This window comes from Myotis daubentonii, chromosome 20 (assembly GCF_963259705.1).
Source record: "Myotis daubentonii chromosome 20, mMyoDau2.1, whole genome shotgun sequence".
NCBI lineage: Eukaryota > Metazoa > Chordata > Mammalia > Chiroptera > Vespertilionidae > Myotis > Myotis daubentonii.
This window is the reverse complement of record NC_081859.1, coordinates 3,343,012-3,363,419: the sequence shown is the minus strand read 5'-3', so window position 1 is coordinate 3,363,419 and position 20,408 is coordinate 3,343,012.

The following is a 20,408-nucleotide window of genomic DNA, read 5'->3' as shown; positions in this document are numbered from 1 at the left end:
GTGCTGGAAGGATGGGGGTAGGGGATGGGGGGAGATGGGCGGTGGGGGGTGGGGTGGATGCAGCCACTGAGCAGACTGGGCTGCAGGCAAGGCCCTCAGCTTTGGGGCGATGGTGTCCTAAGTTTGAAGTGTGCGGTGAGGAGCTTTCAAGTTGGCGCTTTCTCCTCTGGGGTGTGTGCTTTCTTCACGCCCATCGGAATCTATGAGCGATGCCCGGGCATTCGGGGCTTAAGCCCACCTGCTCCCTTCGATGCCGAGACAGCCCCGGAGGGCAAGTCAAGGTCGGTGGCTCTGGGGCCCACGCAGGCCACAGCAGCACGCTCATTATCGCCTCCCTTCCCCCAGCACCCGCCCTGCTGCCTGGGGGTCTGCACCGAGGCTGGGGAGCCCCAGGTGTTGTGCTGGGACAGCTGCCCACCTAGGCTGGGGAGCCCCAGGTGTTGTGCTGGGACAGCTGCCTCCCAGGACGGGCGCTTCAGGGCCGCAGGGAGGCCGGGAGGGCCAGGACTCCAGCAGCGGCAGGCGCGGGCCCAGGGAGCGCGGAAGGGCAGGGCGAAGTCCAAGTGCCTGGCGCTCTGGGCCCTGCGGGGCGGCTCAGACTCTGCGACACTCCACCTCCTCAGCCAGCACCGGCCCCGACTGATGTATTGATCCAGAACCAGGGCGAGAGCACAGCCAGCTGACTGCCCTGCCTTATCCATCCAGACCGGCAGCCAGGGCCGCCGGGCTCAAACGGCGTGATTAGGCGTTTGTGGTTGTTCTTATTGTTTATGACCGATCCACCGATCACAGTGGTTCTCAACCTTCTGGCCCTTTCGATACAGCTCCTCACGTGGTGACCCAACCATACAATTATTTCCGTGGCGACTTCGTCACTGTCATGTGGCTCCTGTGATGAATCGTCATGTAAATATCTGATCTGCAGGATGGTCTTAGGCGACCCCTGTGAAAGGGCCGTTCGACGGCCAAAGGGGTCGCGACCCACAGGTTGAGAACCGCTGGTCTATCAGCTCTCAGAAGGCCCTGGGGAGAGAGCCTCACTGCCGGGAGGACCCGCTCTCCGGGATGCGAGTGATCACGGAGGAATGCGGCGTGAACATCGCGCAGGAAGTGCTCGATGGCAGGCACGCCCCGGAGCCGCAGAGCAGAGCGCGGGAACACGGTGTGCAGAATTCATCAGATTAGAGGGTTCGGCGGGGCCAGCAGCCAGGGCACACCTGTTTCTCTCTACGTCAACAAGTCCTCTCTGCACGGTATATTTTTCCTCTTCTAGATTCTCTCCAAGGAAGAAGAGTGTGGAGAAGTACCGTCCAGTGGGGCCACGGAAGATGTGATAGGGGGAGGGATGTTGGGAGCACCGCACGCACACAGGCCAGAGGGGTGCTGGCAGCTGGGGTCTGCCTGTCTCGCTGCCCCCACCCAAAGCCTGGCCCTGCACACGGCCCTCCCTCCCCACCCATCTGCCTCAGGGGGACCCGGCCAGTCCTGTCTCACCCGCTCCAGGCAGTGAGCTCTGTGTTGTGTTAAAGCAGCGGTTCTCAACCTGTGGGTTGCGACCCCTTTGGCGGTCGAACGACCCTTTCACAGGGGTTGCCTAAGACCATCCTGCAGATCAGATATTTACATGACGATTCATCACAGTAGCAACATGACAGTGATGAAGTAGCAACGGAAATAATTGTATGGTTGGGTCACCACATGAGGAACTGTACTGAAAGGGCCAGAAGGTTGAGAACCGCTGTGTTAAAGAGACAGAAGGAAGGGGGTCCCTGATCCTTGGTGGGACACGGCTCCTCTCTGGCCCAGTGGCCACTGAAGTTGTGACAGCGGGAAACTGTGACCCACCCTGCTATTCTTTTGATGTTGTTTCTGTCAGTGCTGATGCTGACTGATATGGAGCCTGTAGATCAACAGCATATTCGTATAAGAACCCTAGGAATTAACCTCGGAAGAGGCAGACTCCACCCGCCCAGCGTGGCTCAGTGGTTGAGCGTTGACCTATGAACCGGGAGGTCAGGATTCAATTCCCGGTCAGGGCACGTGCCCCAGTGGTGGGGTTGGTCCCCAGTGTGGGGTGTGCAGGAGGCAGCCGGTCCATGATTCTCTCTCATCATGGATGTTTCTCTCTCTCTCCCTCTCCCTTCCTCTCTGAAATCAATAAAAATATATTAAGCCCTAGCTGGTTTGGCTCAGTGGATAGAGCAGACTGGGGGGCGGGGGGGTCCCAGGTTCGATTCCGGTTGGGGGCACAGGCCCGGGTTGTGGTCTCAATCCCCAGTGTGGGGCGTGCAGGCAGCAGCTGATCCATGATTCCCTCTCATCACTGATGTTTCAATCTCTCTCTCCCTCTCCCTTCCTCTCTGAAATCAATAATAAATATATATATGATACAGACTCCCATCTTCAGTTATCCCTTTTCTGAGAGATTTGTTGACCTTCAAATGTAAAACCAGATGATGAAGACCAGGATGACATATACTAGACCCGTGGTCGGCAAACTGCGGCTCGCGAGCCACATGCGGCTCTGTGGCCCCTTGAGTGTGGTTCTTCCTAAGCCTTAGGGGGACCCTAATTAAGTGAATAACAATGTGCCTACCTGTATAGTTTAAGTCTAAAAAATGTGGCTCTCAAAAGGAATTCCAATCGCTGTACTGTTGATATTTGGCTCTGTGGACTAATGAGCGTGCCGACCACTGGCCTGGGAGACTCACAAGTGTAAGCCGTGCTGAGCTACTGGCTCTCATTAAACCCTCACTGGGTTTTCATCATGTCCATCTTGTCCACCCAGCCAGGCCCCCTGCTCGGGAACAGCCTTTATTGTCCCTGGCGCCCGCGGCTTTCTCTCCTCGGGCACCTGTGGTGAAGGCGGCCACTCTAACGAATGGACCGTGAAGGGGCAAGGGGGGGCGGGGGGTGGTGAACACACACAGGGCACCCCTCGCTGCTCCTGGGGCATCAGGATTGGCCTCATTAACTGCCCCAGAACCGAATGAAACGGCAGGGCTCCCTGCTTAAAAGGCAGGAGAAAATGCCAGGAAGGTTCCTAAGATATGGTCGTCCCCCCTTCCTCTCTTTATTCGAGGTTCCTGTGGTTTCCGTTACCCGCGATCCACCTCCGCCGGAAAATATTAGATGAAAAAATATCCAGAAAGAAACAATTCATCAGGTTTACGTTGCACGTCGTTCTGAGTAGCGTGGGGTGTGGGGTGAAGTCTCGCTCCGCCCCACTCACCTGGGACGTGAGTCACCCCTTTGTTCAGCATCTCAACCTTGTGTGGAAAGGACAGGAAGCTATCTGGAGAGAGAAAGACCACACTCCCATGCCTTTCATTACACTCTATTCTGTTGTTTCATTTTATTAGTCCTCGTCGTCGTTAACCTCTGATTGGTGTGGCTGGGTAGGATGAAGTAGAGAGCTTTTTGTTTTTCTTACTATATTTTTATTGATTTCAAAGAGAGGAAGGGAGAGGGAGAGAGAGAAACATCCATGACGAGAGAGAATCATGGACCGGCTGCCTCCTGCACGCCCCCCCGACTGGGGATCGAGCCTGCAATCCCAGGCTTGTACCCTTGACATTTAAAAAATATATAATGGGGAAATTGAAATACTCCACCGCCGCCCTGACACGTACTCAGAAGGAGAGATTTCTTGCCTGAAAAATGTAATTGAGCCCGGTCTGCATGGCTCAGGGGTTGAGCGTTGACCTATGAACCAGGAGGTCAGGGTTCGATTCCCGGTCAGGGCACATGTCCGGGTTGTGGGCTCGATCCCCAGTGTGGGGCGTGCAGGAGGCAGCCAATCCATGATTCTCTCATCACTGATGTTTCTCTCTCTCTCTCTCTCTCTCTCTCTCTCTCTCTCTCTCTCTCTCTCCCCCTTCCTCTCTGACATCAATACAAACATATTTAAAAAACAAAACAAAAAAAATGTAACTGAGTCCCTGCTAGCAGGGACCTGGTCATTTTGAGGCTCTGGCCTGCCTGGTGTTTGTGTAGCTGAGGGTCACTCCCGTCTGAAATGTAGGACTCCTCTAGGGCTGGTTTCTCATACCGGGGAGGAGGCGCAATTTGAACAGGGGGTGGGGAGGGAGGGAAATGGGAGGGGGGGCTACAGTGTCAAGCCCAGCTCCTGTGTGAGCTGGGAACAAAAGCTTGGAAATTCTGGGGCAATTAGGGAAAAGGGTCCCTCTTTCTCACAGGCCTTATCTCCACAGGGACCCAGTGCTATCTCTCCAGCTTTGTAGCAGGGCAGCCTCACACCCCAGGAAACCCACAGGCCTGAAAGTGTGTCCCCCTCCACCTCTCCCCCACCCCCAGTGTGAGGACCTGGGCGATTTCTTCACACCCTGAGCCGTTTCCCAGGCTGCTGATAAATGGGGAGCCATGTAGGCCGTCCTCCGTGGCCCGGGGTGAGGATGCAATGAAATAGCAACACGCTTTCTATGTTGAGCACCGCTATTCATAGGCGGCGATATTCATAGGGCCCGGCCCGCTGATCTTCACCTGTCGTCTGTTCGTCTGCAGTGTGTGTGGGTTCAGTGTTTGTCTTCCCCCGAGCCGAACTGGTTAGGGCCCACCTTTTATTTTATTTATTTTATATATATGACTGATTTCAGAGGGGAAGGGAGAGGGAGAGAGATAGGAACATCCACGATGAGAGAGGATCATGGATCGGCTGCCTCCTGCACTGCCCCACACTGGGGATCCAGCCCGCCACCAGGGCATGTGCCCTGACCGGGAATCGAACCCTGGCCTCCTGGTTCCTAGGTCGATGCTCAACCCCGGAGCTCCCCCACCACCATTTATGAAGCGCCAGATGCTGTACAGAAAAAACATTGCTGCTCTTCCCACAACTCCTGGAGGCAAATATCATCACACCCATTTTCAGAGAAGAAAACGGAGGCTTAGACCATGGGAGAGTCTTGCCCAGGTTTCCGCGTTCATTTGACAAGTGGCGCCTCCGGGACGGCTCAGGTCCAAGGGGCCACCACACCTGCCGGCTGAGCTGGGGGGACCCTGGGTCTCTGGCACCTGCCTCCCTCCCTCTGCTGCTCACAGCCGCTTTGCGGATGACTCAGCTGCCTAGCTGATCCTAAGTCACTGTTCTGCCAATAACCAGCAGAGAGCAGGGGTCAGGGCGGGAGGCCAGCCTCCTCCCCCAGCCTCCTCCCCCAGCCTCCTCCCCAGCCTCCTCCCTGAGCCCCAGGGCACAGCTGGGAGCTTCCCAGTCAGACCAGAAAAGTGGGCCAGTCCTCTCTGCTCCCCCCTCCTCCTCTCCTGCGGGACAGTGGTGTCCCCTTTCCCTGTGTGTCCTCAGCCCGCCCTTAGGGCAGGCGGTGTCCTGACCCCAGGCCTACAGCACAGCCCTGTGTGCAGGCGGGGGCGGGGGGGGGGGGAGAGGGGGCGGGGGCTGGCGAGTGAGGACTTGCCCAGGAAGATAGTGTGAGGGCCTAACCCTCTTGTTAAGGGAAGATCTGGGGCGGGGAGAATAGACCAGAAGTATGTGCATTTTTATATATAAGAAATATTGTTATTGATCTCAGAGAGGAAGGGAGAGAGAGAGAGAGAGAGAGACATCAATGATGAGAGAGAATCATGGATCAGCTGCCTCCTGCACGCCCCGCACTGGGGATGGAGCCTGCAACCCGGGCATGTGCCCTGACCGGGATTGAACCGTGACCTCCTGGTTCATAGGTCGATGCTCAACCACTGAGCCACACCACCTGGGCATCCTTTAAACCAGCGGTTCTCAACCTTCCTAATGCCAAGACCCTTTAATACAGTTCCTCATGTTGTGGTGACCCCCAATTTCATGGTGACAAATGGAACATCATTAAAGCATAGTGATTCATCACAAACACCACATGTCATTATAGATGTGTTTTCCGATGGTCTTAGGCGACCCCTGTGAAAGAGTCGTTCGACCCCCAGGTTGAGAACCGCTGCTTTAAACTCTTGAATGAAAGCAACTGGGTTTCTTCCCGCCCGGGATTTTAGAACACGGAGCCCACAGGACACACGAAACCACAGGGACTGTGAGTGACTGCAGAGGGTGACCCGACCCGGCCCTCCCTCTCTCCCTCCGCCGGACGGTGCGGACGCTCAGGGACGCGTCCCCGGGCACCGGTCACAGAGGCCAGCGGCCTGAGTCACCACCGGCCTCTGAGGTCATTCTGGCTCCAAGTCAAAGCAAACAGAGGCCCGATTCACAGACGCAGGTCCGGAGGGAAGGGGAGAGAAACAGCAGCCGCTGAGCCGGGCCGGGCCCTGTCCCCACCCCTCCCGTCGCCTCTGGCCGCCGTCCAGGCCCAGCGCGCTGGTGGCGGGAGGCCTTTAAAGGACTCGGTGAGTTGCGATCTCAGGCTCAGCCGTTTGAGCTGGGACATCCTGTGCACGCCGGGCCCGGGGCCCCCACTTCCAGCCCCGAGCGGAACCCGCTTTCCCGTGTGCAGCTCTCCCCCGTCTGATGACCCTCCTCTCTGCTCATCCCCTGAGCACAGCTCCCAACAGAATTACAGCCCAAAGCAGCCCGGCCGGCGTGGCTCAGTGGTTGAGCCTCGACCTATGAACCAGGAGGCCGGGGTTCGAGTCCCGGTCAGGGCACTTAGAGAGCGATCTCTTGGGTGTTAAGCATCAGGTACCTGGACCAGTCTCGACCGCTCTTCCTCTCTCCCTCTCTCCTGTCGGCACGGCCTACACGACAGACCGAATAAATGCCCGAAACTTTGTTCTAAGCAGGTGGGAGCTTCGCCCTGCTGCTGTGTGGTCCCAGGACACCTCCCCCCTCCCCCTCCCGTTAAAAACCAATAAAAACAGAAACAGCCCCCGCCCCCACGGCCAAATCAAACACCATCTGTCTTCGCTGGTCCAGGCCCTCATCTGCCGCAGCCAAGGGCGGGCTGTCAGCCCCTGGAGCTCCTGGCTGCTGGGAACGGGAACAGGCCGACACGTGGCCGCTCCCTCCCGCCCCGTAAACGCCCCGAAACCCGAGGACTGAATGCAGGTCTTATTCCAGGGGTGCTCTTGCCCAGCCCTGGCCTGCACTCTGGTTCATGCAAATGGGCTTACGTCGCCCTGTGTGTCAGAAACCCTCAGAGGCGGCGAGAAGATGTGGGAGAAATAAAGGCCTGCATTCCCCACCTCCAGGAGTCTTCCTTCTAAGGAAAAGAAGGCCACATAAACATGAAAAGATAACAGGTCGTGCCCGGCTGGTGTGGCTCAGGGGTTGAGCGTCGACCTAGGAACCAGGAGTTCGAGGTTCGGTTCCCGGTCAGGGCACAGGCCTGGGTTGCAGGCTCCAGCCCCAGTGTGGGGCGTGCAGGAGGCAGCAGATCCACGATTCTCATCATTGATGTTTCTCTCTCTCTCCCTCTCCTTTCCTCTCTGAAATCAATAAAAATATGTTTAAAATATATTTTAAAAATAAATAAAAAGCAAAGGAAACAAAGGCAGTAGTAGCTGCTGGCGGGCCGAAGCGCCAGCTCTCGGGGCTGGAGCCCGGCATTGAGCATTCAGACTAACCACGTGGCCCGTAGTCCATGGCATTTGTGAAATAGCCCGGACTCTTCTCCCCAAAGCCCTCCCCGCTGGCTTCCGATCGCTTTCCATGGCACAGGAATGCCTCTCCCCTGGCGTACACGGGTGCCCAGGCCAGGGCCGCCAGCACAGGCGCCTGCCAGTGGAGTGGGCCCTCCGGTGGCCAGGCAGCTTCTCTCACTTTCTCCCACCCTCACCGGCCTCGGGGTCAAGGCCACTGCCTCTCGCCCGCCCTGGGCCGCCGTGTTCTGAGACAGGCCGGCCGAGAAGCAACATGCTTACAACCGTCCCCTCCCCGGCTCCCCGAGCTGGCGCAACGCAAGAAAATACAGCAATGTTTGAACAGGCGATCCAGCCGACGGGGGTCCTGGGACTTTTCTATTCGGGCGCCAGGACTAATCCTGGCTAAGGGAGCACAGGGTGGAACAATGTTTAGCCAGGGAGACTGCTGAGAGCTGCTCGTGTGTGGTCCTCGCGTGCTGGAAGGGATTGAAGGACCGGATGATGATGATGATGATTCTCAGGCTCTTTGCCGGCCTGGGCTGAGGTGGGAATGTTTACCTTCCGCGGAACGATCCCCGAGGCCTTCCAAGAGCAACCCCATTACTGCGTCCCCAGCGCCAGGAGGCGGGCGGCGCGTTGGTGGGGCCCGCTCGGGCGCTGGCTTTGGAACAGGCTCACCGAGGTTCCCCAAATAACACATTATTTTTATTCGGAGAGCTGTGGGCTTGGCGACTTCTTCTCCATCATCTGCCAAGATTCCGAACCTCCTCCCTGAACCTGAGAGCGAGGCAGGCGGGGAGGGGCCGGGAGGGGCCGTGGCCTGCCGCTCACCCGGCCACGGTTCCTGCGGATGGAGGAGGAGGTCAACTCCACGCTGAGCTCTCGGGCTGCCACGGAGGAGCCACCGAACAGACCAGGACGGTGTCCTGGAGTCACACTGGTCGAGCAGCGTCTGGCCACAGTGGCCCCGAACCCGGAGCTGGCCGGTCGGAGGCTATGCTGATATCAGGCAAAGCAGGCCACAGAGCAAACGAGATGAGCGGAGACAGAGAGGGACGTGACAGAACGAGGAAAAGGCCGACCCACCAGGAAGACGCTGTGATTCGAAGTGTGAACGCACTAACAGTGGTTCTCAACCTTCCTCATGCCGCGACCCTTTCATACGGTTCCTCATGTTGTGGTGACCCCCAACCATAAAATTGTTTTCGTTGCTACTTCATCACTGTCATTTTGTGTCCTGACCGGGAATCGAACCCAGGATCCTTCAGTCTGCAGGCTGATGCTCTATCCACTGAGCCAAACCGACTAGGGCTCCACGTACGTATTTTTAGAAAGAGATTTATTTCAAGGCAATCGGCTCTCTCGACTGCGAGGCCTGGTATTGAAGCATCGGAGATTAGAACAGTGACCAAAAGGATGTAACATCCTTGCATAGGGCCATCAAACATCCCCGCTACCCAAGTGGAAAGAAAGCTTCAGACTCGGATGGAACACTGCCTCTAAGAACCCTCACCCCCCCACCCTCACCCCAGAGGGGGCTGCCGGGGACAGAGTCCCTCCCCTTGCAGGGCAGGGCCGGGTCTGGGTTTTGTGACCAGCTCCTATCTGGCCTGCGATCAGATGTTTACAGCTCCAGTCGTGAGCAGTGACACTCCCCAGCAGGCTCCTGCCGGAAACGGGCTGTTAAGTTCCAGGCAGCGCGGGTCAATGGGAGGGAGCCTTGCTCAATGCCTTTGTTTAAAGATGAGAGAGAACGAGTAAGTGATGTCCTTCATCCAGAAAGATCCCAGAACACGGGTGCAAAGGGCCTGCAGAGCCGTCCCGGCCGAGCACGGAGGCAAGCCCGCCCCGCTATGTCCACTCTGGGGTGGACTTTGGGATCTGAACCAACTGTGGCCTGAAACGCCCATCTCTGTCATGTCCGTGGGCCAGCACATTTAAAGAAATAGGAGACCTAAGATGAGGAAACTCGACAAAAGTAACAGCAGTTTTAAAAGGTGTGCTCAGTGGTTAGAGTGCTGGCCCATGGACCAAGGAGTCCCGCGTTTGATTCTGGCCCAGGGCACGTGCCCAGGTTGTGGGCTCGATCCCCAATCGGGCCGCATCCGGGAGGGAGGCGATCCATGGATGTGTCTCTCTCACATCGATGTCTCTCTCTCTTTCTCTCTCTCTTCCTCTCCCTTCCACGCTCTCTAAAAATCAATGGGAAAAAAATACACTCAGGTGAGGATTAACAAAGAATAAAAAAACAACGAAAAACGTTCACTGGCAACAAAATGCTCACTTAGCATTTTTTAATATATTTTATTGATTTTTTACAGAGAGGAAGGGAGAGGGATAGAGAGTTAGAAACCGATGAGAGAGAAACATTGATCAGCTGCCTCCTGCACACCCCCCACTGGGGATGTGCCCGCAACCAAGGTGCATGCCCTTGACCGGAATCGAACCTGGGACCCTTGAGTCTGCAGGCCGACGCTCTATCCACTGAGCCAAACCGGTCAGGGCAGCAAAAGTATTTTTAAGTGACCTCACCCCAGAGAGTAACGAGGTAACAGAATGGTACTGACTGAACGAGGACGAAGCTGAGGATTGGATGGACTAGAATATTCGAGGCCCTAACCTGGTCTCAGGCTGCAACCAACACAGACGCACCGTACCTCCCCTCCCCCGTCTTTAGTCCCCTGGCTTACGGTCCCATAGCTCCAGCATTGATCACCTGGGTTGTCATGACTAAGTCATCGGATCATTATGGTCATCACTGGCCATCCTTGGCTGGCTGTATTTCAATTCCTGAGCTATTGTCCGTCTGTCTCCCCAACACGTGGATTCTTGGAGGGTGAACACCATTTCCTTTCTTTTCCTTTTTTTTATTGATTTCAGAGAGGAAGGGAGCGGGAGAAGGAGAGAGAGAAAGAGAGAGAGAGAGAGAGAGAGAGAGAGAGAGAGAGAGAGAGAGAGAGAGAAACATCACATGATGAGAGAGAATCATGGATCGGCTGCCTCCTGCACGCCCCATGCCCCACACTGGGGATGGAGCCCCACAACCCGGGCACGTGCCCTGACTGGGAATCGAACCTCGACCTCCTGGTTCATAGGCCGATGCCTAACCACTGAGCCACGCCGGCCGGGCAGCCACCTCAGTGCTTTTGCTCTGTCCCTGTGACCTCTGGCCTGAAGACGTCCCAAGGGAACTCAGAATCTACAGCCTCTCCCCACATCCCTCGCTCCCCACATGGCCCCCAACGTTCAGATCTGCCCTAAACCATCGACGGGCTCCCGTTGCCGCCAAAATAAACCCTGAGCTCCTACGTAGGACACCCTTTCCCACCTGCACATTCTAGCTCACCTTTCAGAACTCGGCTTCAATGCCACGTCCGTGTGGGATCCTTCCCGGGGTGTCTTCCGGCCAGTCCCCCTTGCTCACTTACCCCAGTGTTCGGCGAGACCCCTTCCCACATCCACACTCCCCGCTAAGCACACCAGTGGGCGCCCCGGGAAGTGGCGGTGGATTTGTAAGTCGAGGGAACAGTGCACAGGAAGGGAGGAGACAGCTCTGTGGGGAGAGGGGGGAGTGGAGGGGGGGATATGAGGGGACAGGCAGGGGTACAGACATGCGAGCTGACCTTCATGCACCTCCCTCCCCTTAGGGGGGGAAAGGAATGGGAGGAAATGCAATGCTTTCCTCTCCTCCACCCCCACCCTTCTCTACGGGCCAGGATGGGGCGAGCTACCTCACCTCTTAGGAATTAGATCTTCCAAGGGGCCCTGAACTTGGGAGCATTTCTGAGTTCTTGTCCGCAGTGACTCATCCGGGCTCCGGGACGGTCGAAAGTCCGCCGTGCCGAACGCTCATTCGTTGACCTTTTGAGCTCTGAAATGAATGGCAATACATCATCATTCCTACGGAGGGGATCCCCCCAACGTCTCTGTAGCTACACACACAGGCACAAACCCCCAAGGAATTCTGGGAGCGGGGGGGGGGGTGGGATCAGAGCTCTCCTTGTCTCTGGGAGGAGTGTCTTCTTTCTTGGAAGCACAGGCTGGGTTCAGGGTTACTAATCGTCCTCTCGTTTTCCTCTTCCGGAGACATCGAATCTTTTTATTTATTTTTATTTTTTAATTGATTGATTTTAGAGAGAGAAAGGAGGGAAGAGAAAGAGAGAGAGAGAGAGAAACATGGACTTAGCGTATCAGGATGATGCTCTAACCAACTGAGCTACCCAGCCAGGGCCACAGTCATTGGATCTTTTTTTTTCCTTCATCTTTATTGTTGAAAGTGTTACATATGTCCCCTTTCCCCCCCATTGGCCCCCTCCAGCCCGCCCTGCCCCCTGTCCCAGGCCTTCAGCACCCCCTTGTCTGTGCCCGTGGGCCATGCATACCTGCACGCAAGGTCTCTGGTTGATGACCTCCCACCCACCCGCCCTCCCCGCCCTCCCTCAGAGGTTCCCACTCGGTTCCCTGCCTCCACGTCTCTGCATCCACTCCGTCCATCCGTTTATTTTGTTCCTTAGATTCCACATGTGAGCGAGATCCTGGGATACGCGTCTTTCTCTGACGGACGGGCCTTGGGTCTTTAGGCAATTGTTGGCTGAGCTGTGCCCACGCCTAGAACACGACCCACGCCGCCATCCGTCACACGCAGCCAGTAGACACACACAGCCAGGTCCCCCCGAGCAGAGGGAGTGAGCAGCAGGAGGGCCGAGGGAGGATAACGCCATCAAACATGCTGAACCCCCCTCCTTCCCGTCTCTACCGCTTGAATCGCAGCCCAGACGCACACCTGCCACTACAGGGCGGTTCTCACGGGGGTTCTCGCTCTATGTCACCCCGTCTGCTTGGGCGCTTTCGTCCCCCCGCATCGGCAGGGCCCCGGGGCGCGGCTCACAGCTCACCCGGCCGGGCCGTGTCCCTGGCAGGGCCGTGTCCCTGGAGAGCTGACATTCTTAAAGAGAAAAGGAGCCCATCTGATGGGGTTGCTTTCCGCCCGAGAGAAGGCAGACTTCGGAAACACAAGGAGCCTTTGTCCTTTGTGGTTGGACTTGAACTTGGTGATTATTTTGGCTTCATTCTCCGGGGGCCCCCAGAGGAGCTGGCTTTTGCACAGGTCCCTCTGGTCCAGTGGTTCTCAACCTTCTGGCCCTTCAAATACACTTCCTCGTGCTGTGACCCAACCATACAATTATTCTCGTGGCTCCTTCATCGCTGTCATGTGGCTCCTGTGATGAGTCGTCATGGAAATAGCTGATCTGCAGGATGGTCTGAGGCGACCCCTGTGAAAGGGGTCGCGACCCACAGGTTGAGAACCGCCGATCTGGTCAATGTTGACAGCCTCCCCCTGCCCCCTCCACAACCCCCACTTTGAAAATACGGCCTCTGATCGTAGCCCAGTTCCACCTGGCTGCTGACCACGGCGTTTCCCAATGAAGGAGACGCTTGGGAGCCCCACCGAAGGCAGGGCCCTGGCCACGCGAAGGGGACACAGGGCCCCGGATGGGGGTCTGGCATCCGGCAACCCCTTCTTCCGCCCTGGCCCCTCTTCCCAGGACTCCAGACACCAGCGCGGTCTCCGTGCCATTCGTTGAGTATCTGCTGTGTCTTGGCCCCTCCGCTCGCGCTCGACACACCCATGCAACCGTGTCAACAGGCGCGCTTCTTTCTGGCCATTTCCTATTCACCCAACTCGCCTGGTCCCATGTCCCTGGGGCTCCTACTGTGTGTCTAGCTCAGTGATGGCGAACCTATGACACGCGTGTCAGAGGTGACAGGCGAACTCATTTTTTTGGTCGATTTTTCTGTGTTAAATGGCATTTAAATATATAAAATAAATATAAAAAATATAAGTCTTTGTTTTACTATGGTTGCAAATACTAAAAAAATTTCTTTATGTGACACGGCACCAGAGTGAAGTTAGGGTTTTTCAAAATGCTGGCACGCCGAGCTCAAAAGGTTCGCCATCACTGGGCTAGCTCCTGAAAGTGAGCCACCCCGTGGGGACCACACACACACTCCTGCACCCGTCTGCCCCCTGCATCTCCACCCACAGGGGTGGGAGGAGGTGTTTTGAACGAATCACGTCCCTTAATCTGGTAAGTGATTTTCCCAGAGTTCACTCGGGGTAGAATGTCCCCCAGTGAGGACCACAGAACCAGGCACCAGGCTTTCCTTGTGTGTGTGTTTGGGGGGGGCGGGATGCAGATTCCCGGGCCACGCCCCAGGCTTCCTGAGTCTAGACTCCTTGGAAGGGGAACCAAGGAATCTGCATTTCACGACCTCGCTGGGGTGCCCAACGCCACCCAAGTTTGAGGACATGCAGGGCTCCCCACTCCAGGGAAAACCACGGCTCAGGAGGCCTGCAACGTCATGGAGTGAAAAGCATACGGAACCGAAACTGACAATTCTCCCCACATTCCCACAGCGAGACTCTCGGGGGCCTTCTGTGCCCTGGGACCCCGATCGGCACGGTCCCCGGCTTCCTCATAGCAGCTGGTGCCGGCACGGGTAGGCGTTTTTATTGTATTTATTTATTTTTAGAAATATGTTTTTATTGATTTGAGAGAGAGAGGAAGTGAAAGGGATAGTGAGATAGACACATGGACAAGAGAGGAACATCGACTGGCTGCCTCCTGCTGGGGATGGAGCCTGCCACCTGGGCATGTGCCCTGAGCTGGAATCAGCTGGGGAGAGAATGCATTTAGATACAGGTTCTTTTTAAAAAATATATATATTTTATTGATTTTTTACAGAGAGGAAGGGAGAGAGAGAGTTAGAAACATCGATGAGAGAGAAACATCAATCAGCTGCCTCCTGCACATCTCTTACTGGGGATGTGCCCGCAACCCAGGTACATGCCCTTGACCGGAATCGAACCTGGGACCTTTCAGTCCGCAAGCTGACGCTCTATCCACTGAGCCAAACTGGTTTCGGCTAGATACAGATTATTTTTAAGAATATATATTTTATTGATTTTTTACAGAGAGGAAGGGAGAGGGATAGAGAGTGAGAAACATCGATCAGCTGCCTCCTGCACACTCCCTACTGGGGATGTGCCTGCAACCAAGGTACATGCTCTTGACTGGAATCGAACCTGGGACCCTTCAGTCCGCAGGCCAGAGCTCTGCCTACTGAACGAACCCGGTTAGGGTTAGATACAGGTTCAGATGGACCTGCTTCAGGAGACGAGTGGGCCGGACCCTTCTCAACTCCGGAGCAAGCGCAGGGACCCAAGTGCACCTCTGGGGGCGGGCCCAGGCCCAGCCCCCCACATGCGTCCTCCGTGGGCTGTTGTCAGGAAACTCAATGAAATCATTTATGTGACTAACCATGCTCATTTTTTCTTTCTCGTTTTTGGTTATCCCCTACCCCCTTTATTTAAATAGAAAGAGTATGCACCCTAACTAGGGCCCGAACCCACAGCCTGGCTAGGTGCCCTGACTGGGGATCGAACGGTGACCTTTCGGTTCACAGGACGACGCTCAACCGACGGAGCCACGCCGGCCGGGACAGGTTACTTCCTTTCTCAAACTTCTTGTAGTGCATCCTGTTGGCAGAAGCCTACACCACATGCAGGGACCTACCTCACTGCAAGTGCACAGGCTCACGTGACCACCTCCCGGGACCAGAAGCAGAACAGTACCCGGGCCCTAGCTGTCAGCCTTCATGCCACCTCCGCCCCCCCCCCGCCCCACCCTCCATGGACGACCACTCTCTAGTCCCGCAGACTCGCTTTGCCGATTGTTTTTTCTGTAAGGCAATAAATGAGATGACATAGCTTCTGGGTTTGGGTTCTTTTGCTCAACACTGTATTTGTAAGACCCACCCGTCCTGTGTGGATAGCTGCCAGCTGGAGGGGTCCCGAGTTCGATTCCGGTCAAGGGCACATGCCCGGGTGGCGGGCTCGATCCCCAGTCGTGTGGGGCGTGCAGGAGGCAGCTGATCCGTGATTCTCTCTCATCATGGATGTTTCTATCTCTCTGTCCCTCTCCCTTCCTCTCTGAGATCAATAAAAAATATATATTTGAACACACACACACACACACACACACACACACACCGAGGACCGCATAGAGGCTATAAAAATCTCTGCAAAGGAGCAATATGGTTGTGACCTAAACAGTAATTCATAAAAATCACAGTTTTTTTTTGGGGGGGGGTGGGAAGAGGAGGTAGCAGACTAAACGTAGGTCCACAGCCCGGGGAAGAAGACGCAGGACAATCCTCGCTCTCCCCATCATCCCCCCAACCCCCCGCCCCCCGCCAGGCACTGGTCACGCTATGACCCAATCAGTGCCTTCTCCCCTTTTACCATATTCGACGTAGAAGCGCATGCATCCCCATGACCAAGAACCCACTCAACGACTTCCTCTCGAGACAGAAATCCCGACCAGCGGCCGCGTTTGGGGGACCGAGAACGTAGTGACAGTGATGGGAGAGCGACCCCGGGCAGCCCGTCGCTGTCTCCCAGGGCGCAGCGAGGACACGCGTGTGCACGCGGCTGGCCGCCCCGCAGGCCCTGATGTAGCCCAGCAGATGCAACGAGGCCGTTTGCAAACGCGAACTTGGCACCCAGCCCGGGCCGCTGATTCATCGAAGGCACAAGTGCGTCCGCGAGCCACTCAGAGGCGCGGGTTTCCTTGAGAGGAGAGTAGAGGTGAGGACGAAAGGGCTTCATGGAAACCAGCTGTGAGAGCAGGAGGACAGCCACGCGGCGCTCGCGGCTCTCAAGAACAGATCGTAGTGTTTGGATTTAGATAAATGCCTGTTAGAGTTACAACTGACAAGTTCTCTCTCTCTCTCTCTCTCTCTCTCTCTCTCTCTCTCTCTCTTTCTCTCTGTCTCTCTCTCTCTTAAATATATTTGTATTGATTTCAGAGAGGAAGGGAGAGAGAAACATCCATGATGAGAGAGAATCATGGATCGGCTGCCTCCTGCACGCCCCACCCTGGGGATCGAGCCCACAACCCGGGCCTGTGCCCCGACCGGGAATCGAACCGAGACCTCCTGGTTCCTAGGTCGACGCTCAACCGCTGAGCCACACAGGCCGGGCTTTCCATAGTCTGACCATGAGCCTATATTCACTTGGTGATTTAGAAAATACGAAAAGGAGCCGTTGCTAACGGTCGTGTCCACGCCCGGCTTCTTGTCCGATGACTCACCCTCTCCGCCCCGCTCCCCAGCAGTCACACGCAGGGCGATAGCTTTCCAACGTCTGTTACGCATCTGATCATTCGGTCGGCAGAATCTGTGCCCCACGTGGGGCGTCGGGGGGTCAAGGTCCCCCAGTTCCTAAGCGCCCGGGGGACTGACATGTCTTTGTCAGTTGACGGTATCGCGATCCTGTTTAAACGGTGGCGAGGTTAATTGTTAAGAAGTTAATTGTTATTGCCACAATCCGAGATAACTCTGTCTCCCCGGGGGAGACGAATGAGCTTGGGAAGTTTCAGGGAGGGCACATCCGAGAGGGAACACGATTATCTCCATTGGGCCCTCTGTGAGCGGCAGAGTACGTTCTCGAAGGGCAAGGGCTCCAGGCACTGAGATTCCTACAGAGGTTGCATAATACAACCAACGAGTCGCATGGCAAACGCTCACTCCCATCCACTCCACCGTTTTCTCTGTTTTGTGCTATGGGAATCTCCCCCTCCCCTTTCTTTTCTTTTCTTTCTTTTTTTGTTTGGCTAATTCCCACCTGAGGGTATATCTTTCCATTGATTTATAGACAGACTGGAAGGGAGAGGAAGAGGCAGAGAGAAACAGGGATCTGAGAGAGACACATCGATTGGTTGCCTCCTGCACACACCCGGGCAGGGACGGGGAACCTGCAGCTGAGGTTTGTGCTAGGGCTCTTTTACCGTTTTATGTTTTGTTTTGTTTTTAAATATATTTTATTGATTTTTTTTTTTTTTTTTTTTTTTTTTACAGAGAGGAAGGGAGAAGGATAGAGAGTTAGAAACATTGATGAGAGAGAAACATCGATCAGCTGCCTCCTGCACACCCCCCACTGGGGATGTGCCCGCAACCAAGGTCCATGCCCTTGACCGGAATCGAACCTGGGACCTTTCAGTCCGCAGGCCGACGCTCTATCCACCGAGCCAAACCAGTTAGGGCTCTTTAACCGGTTTGAATGAATGAAAAGACCACTCACTGAACTGCTCCCGTGGGAGAAGGTAGGAGATTGTCCGTCTCCCTGGAGACACTCACATGGACCCGGGACGGGCCTGCCACGCGCGCGCTGCACGTGTCTCCTTCCGTGTCTGTGCAGAAACGTCCTGTCCTGGGCGTGGGTGAGAACCACTCATTTATGGCCTTGCTGTTGATTTTGCTGAGGGCGACAACGCCTCGGTCTGTGGAGATCAAAGCTGGAAAGAAGTGGGAGGATCTTGAGATGGCAGAGAAAAGGCACAATGGAGGTTTTCACAACGTCAGGTCCTCGGGAGGTGGAAGAAGTGAAAAGTCCAAAGAAATGGAACTCGTCCTCTAACTGGTGAGAGGTCAGTGGCAAAGGCAGGACCAGATCCCGGGAAGCCTGGAGTTCATCCTGGGGTTCCTCCCCCCCCACCCCCCGCGCTGTGGGCCACACGGCACCCCCAAGGGCATTGCCCGAGAGCAATTGTTCTCCTTGAGGTCCCACATGTGGGCATATGACGAGGCGCATGTGCAAGAGAAAGGCAAGCTTCTGTCTCCACGGTGACGATAGGGCAAGGCAAGAAGGACAGGAACAGACGGTCAAAATCAGAGTCTCATTGCGGGCACAGCCACCCATGAAAATGCCTGTAGGGCGGAAGCAGGCCTACGACCACCCTGTTCTGTAAGCCAATTCCATGGCTTTGGGAACCGGGCCCTTACCAGGTGGTTAAAACTAGTTCCAGTTTTTCGGAGCACAGACGCCTGATAATCACGCTGACGATGGAGATGGTTTTCCTAGAAGGTGTTTAAAAGGGTTTTATTTTTATTTTTTAAAATATATTTTATTGATTTTTTTACAGAGAGGAAGGGAGAGGGATAGAGAGTCAGAAACATCGATGAGAGAGAAACATCGATCAGCCGCCTCCTGCACATTCCCTACTGGGGATGTGCCCGCAACCAAGGTGCATGCCCTTGACCGGAATCGAACCCGGGACTCTTGAGTCCACAGGCCGAGGCTCTATCCACTGGGCCAAACCGGCCAGGGCTAAAGGGTTTTATATACTCTGTGCTCTAAATCACTGCATTCGCCCAAAGATAGCAGAACTCCGCCCCTGTTGCTGGAATGGGGAGCAGATGGGAACAGTGGAAGCATCCACACTCTACGACGTTATCTATCTGTTTGCGCGTGCTCGGCGAGCTGCCAATTTTCACTCGTTTTCATGTGCTTTCTCCCCAGAGAAGTAAGATTCCACGGAGCGCTGAGGCGACCTATGGTGTCAACCATTGTCAGAGTCATAATACAGGTGACGAGTACACCTTTCACCACTAGACGTCCTGGCTTCTCCGTGGACAAGATAACACAGAAGATCCACCTCTGTTTATCCTCGACGGGTGTGAATCATGGGCCGCACCAGCCCCTGCAGCCTGAGCCTTCCTTTCCCCAATTCATCCCCCCGGGGGGTCCCAGGGGTCAGGTCCTTGTGCAACCCCCTCCCCCACCCACCCACACTGGCTCTGGGCGAGGCTTTGGGACTTGCTTTGACCCATGGACATTCACAAGCCTGGTGCCACCTTGAAGAATGGGGTATTTCACACACATGTGGTTTGCTCACTGCCTGAAAGTGAGGACCAGCTGAGCCAGGGGCTGTGGTCTCTGCACCCACCCTGCTCCTGGTGGTCACCCTGGACACCCCCACCGCCCCACCCATCACGCAGCACAGCCCTTGGCTGAGATTGCCCTGAAAGACTGCGGATTGAACCGGCTGGTTGCACAGATTTTAAAGCAGGTTTTGAAAGAGGTTCATGTTTTGTTTTCAGATGGTCCCAGATATGTGTGCTCAGATACCCCTCAGATCGTGTCTAGCGTACAATCCAAAGGAAATCCGATTGTCCTAGAAAGTGTTAACAGAAAGAGGAAGCCACACATCCTTTGATCTGCTTTTGTGCCCATGCTTTCTCCCATTCCCTGTTCACAAGTCTGAATCAGCAGCAAATACAGCCATACATGCATACATACGTGTGTGTGTGCACGCACACACGCACATGTGCATTTTGGCTGACTCAAGGAGTAAAAGGACATCTTGTGTCCCACAATCATTGGCTCACACCCTGCCGATGGGACAACTTAAGCATGGAAGTTTAAGGACAATTCGGACAGCCCGGCTGGTGTGGCTCAGTGGATTGAGCGTCATCCTATGGACCAAGAGGTCCCGGGTTCGATTCCCAGTCAAGGGCACATGCCCGGGTTGTGAGCTCCATCCCCAGTGTCGGGTGTGCAGGAGGCAGCCAATCGATGATTCTCTCTCATCATTGATGTTCCTATCTCTCACCCCCTTCCTCTCTGAAATCAATTAAAAAAAATAACATATTTTAAAAAAGGCATTCTTAGTGTAGGGCTATGCAAGACCAGGCCCAGGTCTCTATTTCAGTGACAACAACTAACTTTCAGGTGTAAAATAATGGTCGAAGCCTGGAAAACGCCACTAACCCATTTCCCCTGTTTGGTCTGCACAGCGCTGTAGCGTTAGTGGGACGGCTGCATTGGGTGTTTTTAAACCTCAATAGGAGCAGAGTAGGCAGCGGACTCTCATTTTTGTCTTCTGGATTTTGCTCTTTGAAAAAAGTATAAATACTACGGGTTTCAAAGCGAAGAGCGGTCCTCACCAGAGCCAGTCTGTGCGTACAATACACGGTGCCTGGAGTAGCCCTCGATCGGGGGACCCCCACTCCCACCCCCACTTCCT